The sequence below is a fragment of the Anneissia japonica genome, unplaced genomic scaffold (assembly GCF_011630105.1).
Source record: "Anneissia japonica isolate Jap-2015-1 unplaced genomic scaffold, ASM1163010v1 scaffold324_len738069_cov173, whole genome shotgun sequence".
Taxonomy (NCBI): Eukaryota; Metazoa; Echinodermata; class Crinoidea; order Comatulida; family Comatulidae; genus Anneissia; species Anneissia japonica.
Genome location: NW_022692196.1, coordinates 197,630 through 203,956, shown reverse-complemented (window position 1 = coordinate 203,956; position 6,327 = coordinate 197,630).

Genomic DNA, 6,327 nt, shown 5'->3' with positions numbered 1-6,327 from the left:
ATATTTACATTAAATTATATTTTAATGCCCATCCTTGCAATACATATTTTGCAGCCACGTAAATTAACAGGCGATATAAAGATTTTTTGTAATAAAAATGTTCAAGTCTTTGAAAACTAAATTGTTTTGTTCTGTCAGACTATTAAATTTTATTTGACAAATAAATGTGACATGCCTAAATATGGCCATGATGACATCAGATCATGCCCATATATAGGCACATCATGACTATATATGGGCACATCATGACTATATATGGGCATACAGCAGTTTTTTGTCAAAGAAAATTTTATAGTGTGGACAGAGCTCTATTAGAATTTAATATTAACTGTATTTGATTCTTTTTGAATTTCTTGAAAAAAATTTGATGTTTTAATTAAATTTTTTAGGATTTCTTTTTTCAAATTTTATGAAGGATGATATCTTTTTAGAAATCATGATATATTATTTTCCCAGGGTATGGAGTATAATGTTGGATAGATGTGTTCTTTATTTATTTATTAATTTGCTTCACATCCAACAGCAAGTACACTCGCCACTTTTTGCAGGATGAGAATGATGCTCTATAAAGCAAGTCTTTTTATGAGTCTTAGGGAGTGGAGTTGGTTTTGGTTGTGAGAAAAAGTCCTGTTGTGACAGGAATTGAACCCAGGACCCTAGGATCAGAAGGCAAGCATCTCAACCACTGAGCTATTTAACCCCACTCAACTCCAGATAAAATCCTTAAGCTGTCTGATCCCTATCAAGAAATTAAACAATTTTATCACAGCAATTTAAATTGGACCGATATTTTTCTTTTATAATAAAATGATGCTCACATACTATAGCAGTGCTGGTTATAGCCGATACCCGCCCAGAGTTCGGTTCGTACAACCATGTCTTCAAAATGGGTTGTCCAGTGTTACCCTTCTGGACCGTGTGAATCCATTGCATCTTTCGGAAGAGAAGAGGGTTACCCCGATGCTACGGTTCATTTCATTACCCGTCATTTGTAAAATGATTTGGACAATAGAAAACGTTTTCTGTGTTTGAACTAAACGGCTCTCTACAGCTGCTACATTATTCAAAGACCATGCTCATAGTTATGGGTCATTTTCCTTCCGTAAGTCAGTCACCATGAGAAAGACTCTACTGGAAATAAGTCTTCTGCAGATTATTGTGGGTTATACTTGGTATTAACAACAATTAAATCCATCCATTCATTTCCTACCTTTAAACTTGAGTGAACAAGAACAATGTTTAAATTTTATTTCACGTGTTCTTTACAGGCTTCTAGCCCCTGATAATCTAACAATCTTTTTATATCCACCCTAAACAATGAGGGTTTTTCACAGCTTAACGCTATTACCTCTGTCGATTGTTTGACATTGTGATGACATGTCAGTCTTTGCCATGCTAAATGAGGACACAGGTTTATTGATGTAAATTTAATTATATTGCTTTATATAATGTCTATGATTCCTATCTGCATCTTCTTGCTGTGTATATCTTCTTCATATATATTATTTTATACAATTTGACTGAGATAAATTTTATAAAATACTGTAGTTCATACTGTATGAAGAAGATATACACAGCAATTTGTATTATAAAATTCAACGGCGATAAAAGACTGGGAAATTGGCACTAAGTTTAAGACTAAAAAATAATTTAATAATTACTAAGAAGTGTTTATGCTGTTAATTTTATTTTACCTTTTATTTTACTATATATACCAGTATTATGCGGAAAGATGCCATTGCGTTTGTTACTGGGTCTAAATCTGAGGAATAAATAACAAAATATATCAATGGTTTTAATATAGATTTGTCGCTAGAACCTTTAACAACAAATACTTTTAAAAAAATTAAAGAATGTGATCTTTGTACGTTTTGGGAAACAAACACCGAAAAAATTCAGCTTATATTCTATGATTGTATTTATGCGGATAAGTTGTGGGCTTTTGTAACCCAAAGAATTTAAACAAAAAAAATCAAACAACGAGTTAAAAAATGCTTTTACAAAGGAATGTATTTTATTTGGACACTAACAAGTCTGTTAATAATCTTATCATTAGTAAAATTCTTTATCTACAAATCAAGATGTGGTTCTGTTCAGCCGTCGAATTTAGGATTGGTAAATTTTGTAAAATGTAACATAAGTATAAAAGAATATATGGAATCGATAAATGGTGGAATGGAACAGTTTAATTGTTAAGAGACGTGATCTCAGACGAGTTGATATGATTGCATTTGAAAATGATATTCAGGCTCATCTTTTGAATACCTTCTCCGTTGACTGTGATATAGATACTTGTGCTAAGAATTTTACTGACTGTCTCTTATACACATCTAGATGTGTATAAGAGACAGTATATATATGGTACGGGCCCGGGACTTTTGGGGGTCCGTTCGAAAGGCATGTAGATCTAAAATATAACTTTAAACATTCCTACTTAAATTTCCCCTCAGTAACATTAGGTTTTAGAGGCCATAATTATAAATTATATGCATTACAATTTACCTATTGTGTGCCAGCAAACATTGCAAGTAGGATGATTTTTTTAACAAAAAAAAAACAAGTTCTCGTAATCTTGAAAGCTTCGATGAGGGTAGTATAATAGTGGCAGTAGAGTGTTGGCCCTAATGGCCGCCAACACAAAAAAAAATATCAAGCAATCAAACAAACAAACAAAGAGGGAAAAAAATTCAATCAGCAAGATCTATCAGTCAGCCGAGTATTCTTAGAGCTCCTTCAAAATGACATGTAACTATAGGTTGTTGGTCTAGAGGATGAATGTAGGTTAGGGTGTGAGACACAGTAAATGGCTCGTTGGTCTAGAGGTATGAATGTAGCTTAGGGTGTGAGACACAGCATGGACACAGTAACTATGGCTTGTTGGTCTAGAGGCATGAATGTAGGTTAGGGTATGAGAGGTCCTTGGTTTAATTCCCGGACGTGCTCGTTATGCGTTTATCTATAAAAATGAAAAAAAAGATCTATTAATCAATCAGCAAAAAAGATCTATCAGCCGAGTATTCCTAGATCTCCTAGTTACATAGTAACTATTGCGTTGTCTAGAGGCATGAATGTAGGTTAGGGTGTGAGACACAGTAACTATGGCTTGTTGGTCTAGAGGCACGAATGTAGGTTAGGGTGTGAGACATAGTAACTATGGCTTGTTGGTCTAGAGGCATGAATGTAGGTTAGGGTGTGAGAGGTCCATGGTTCAATTCCCGGACGAGCCCGTTATTTTTCTTCTCTAAAAAATGGGGGAAAAAAGCAGTCAATCAGCAGTCAGCAAAAGAGCAAAGTCAACCAGTCGTGAAAAAAGCACAATCAATTTGCGAAAAAGCACGCAATCAGCAGGATACTCCAATAGCTCCTCATCGGAGCTAAAAAACGTGCCATGAACAGCTTCTTATCTGTTGAATACAATCAACGGTACGATGAACTAAAATACTTTTGAATGCAATTTTCTAAAGTTATTGTGTGTCGACACGTACGTTTTTGTTCGACATTTTAAAGTTGGTTCAACCATATTGTGCACGTTTTTGAATCACGTTCATTAGGTCAACATACTTCATGAATAGACGAGCCAGATGTACACACTAGACCTCCAGTCCTTATCCGAGAAGACTTAGTTCTGCCATGGTTCTACCAACTGAACCATCTACCAACCGAACCATCTACCAACCATTCTACCAACAGCCCCCCCCCCCCCACAGTCGGGGAGAGCTGGTCCCCGTCGGGGAGAAAAAGCACAATTCGTCGGGGAGAAAAAAAAATTATATATATTTTCTACATATTAGTAGACTCTAAAATCGATTTAATGAGCCTTTGAAACCCCTAAATTGTCCAAATTTTCGGGGCTTCGCGCCAAGGATCACTTTCGAAACAATTTATTCGAAGCTCGACCACGCCCACTTTGCTTTCGTCGGGAAAATCTGACCCCCTCGTCGGGGCATCGCTCCCCCCACCCCGTCGGGCAAATCCTGGCGCCACCCCTGCTGTAGTGAACTTCCACGTCCGAAATATCAGGCACATCAAACGTTTCATTAATGAAGATGCAACAAAGAAGCTTTTGCATGATCTCATTACATCAAGTCGTGACTATTACAACACATAGAGAAGGACTTGAACATCAACTAAGCTCAGCTGCACTTCTTGTTAAACTCATTCCTAGATCAAAGCATCACACCTACACACAAAGAACTGCAAGACCCTTCACTACTGTCACTAATGCCTACATGACCATCTCAAACTCTCCACTTAACAACCTGTAATGAAACACTCCGTTCTACTTCAAGCAATTCAATGTTGTTCACACCAAATGCTGTCAAAACATTAATTGAAGAAAGGTCATTTCGTGTTGCCGACCCTAAACTGTCAAATGATCTGCCAGTTTTTATTCGCTTGTCTCCTTCGTTGGCCACTTTTAAGAAGCAACTTAAAACTCACCTGTTTGCATCCTTGAGATCTCATGTTTTCTCCAATGAAGTTTTTTTTTTCTTGCCTCTGTTTTGTTGGTAGGCTAGTTTGATGCTAAAAACCGTTAGAGCGCCTGTGAGTAATAATCTGGCTTGGTCCCAAATTGTAAGAAAACAGTGCAATGGTTTTGGTTCCCTCAGGGAGTCGCTGCACTAGTTTGTTTCTGTGGTTTTCCTTTACTAGTTAATTTTAGGATAGTTTGTTTTGTTTTTATTTGTTCTTTGAATCTTCTGCATTATTTGCTTTTTCTTTACATTCCCCATACCATTTGTTTACTTGTTCATAGCGCTTTATAGGGACCTTGTGTATTTGCGCCTTATAAATTAATTAATCAGTCAATTAATGAAATTTAACATTAACGAACGTACCTTTAAAAGTAGAGGAAAGCGCATTTCCGGGCCCTCTACATGGCCACACCCCTCCACCCACATTCTTCAACCCTATCCATTCTAAATTTGGTAATGTGATGCAAAGGTTAATTATGTCATGTGTACGTGTGCAATGGAGTTCAATAACTCAGGCTATACAGATTGTAGTTTCCATGTGTAGTAACGAGGGCCTCGTTGTGGTTGCACACCAGCGTGAACCTTGTCCAGCAAAAGGTGTCGGCGATGCAACAAAAGGGGCCATTTTGCAAAGATGTGAAGCACCAAAGGAGTTGGTGAAGTGTTATTAAGTGATGAGTTTGAGGAGTTGTTTTTAGGCACTGTGACATGCAGTGATAAAGATGAGAAGCCTTGGATGGTGAATCTGAAAATCGATAATAAATGTGGAGGCCCTCTTTACTTCACATGGAAACTAAAATCTGTATAGTCTGAGTTATTGAACTCCATTGCACACGTACACATGACAAATTATAATACCCTACTAGTATATTGCGTACCTATTGAAATAAATGAATCGCATATATTAAGTATTAAGAGTTTTTAAATCCATCGGCTTCAGTCATGCATTGATAAAAGTGGTTTGACGCAACGGGAACGGTTTCGGTTCCAAACCATAGGTTGGGGTTTCAATCCCTCGCTGTACATTTCGCTTGTGTCCTTAAGCAAGGCCCTTTATCTGCATTGCTTCTCTTCACCCAGGAGTATACTGGGTACCTGGTGGGGTTGCTTGCTACTGCTCTGATTACCAGCAGCAACACTTACAGCATGTGGACCCAATGACTAGGGAAAATAACTGTGCTTTATAACTTCAAGGAAGAACACTGCATTATAAATACTGTACCATCACCAGTACTAATACCAGTATTATGCGGAAAGATGCCATTGCGTTTGTTACTGGGTCTAAATCTGAGGAATAAATAACAAAATATATCAATGGTTTTAATATAGATTTGTCGCTAGAACCTTTAACAACAAATACTTTTAAAAAAATTAAAGAATGTGATCTTTGTACGTTTTGGGAAACAAACACCGAAAAAATTCAGCTTATATTCTATGATTGTATTTATGCAGATAAGTTGTGGGCTTTTGTAACCCAAAGAATTTAAACAAAAAAAATCAAACAACGAGTTAAAAAATGCTTTTACAAAGGAATGTATTTTATTTGGACACTAACAAGTCTGTTAATAATCTTATCATTAGTAAAATTCTTTATCTACAAATCAAGATGTGGTTCTGTTCAGCCGTCGAATTTAGGATTGGTAAATTTTGTAAAATGTAACATAAGTATAAAAGAATATATGGAATCGATAAATGGTGGAATGGAACAGTTTAATTGTTAAGAGACGTGATCTCAGACGAGTTGATATGATTGCATTTGAAAATGATATTCAGGCTCATCTTTTGAATACCTTCTCCGTTGACTGTGATATAGATACTTGTGCTAAGAATTTTACTGATTTGAGACTAGTTC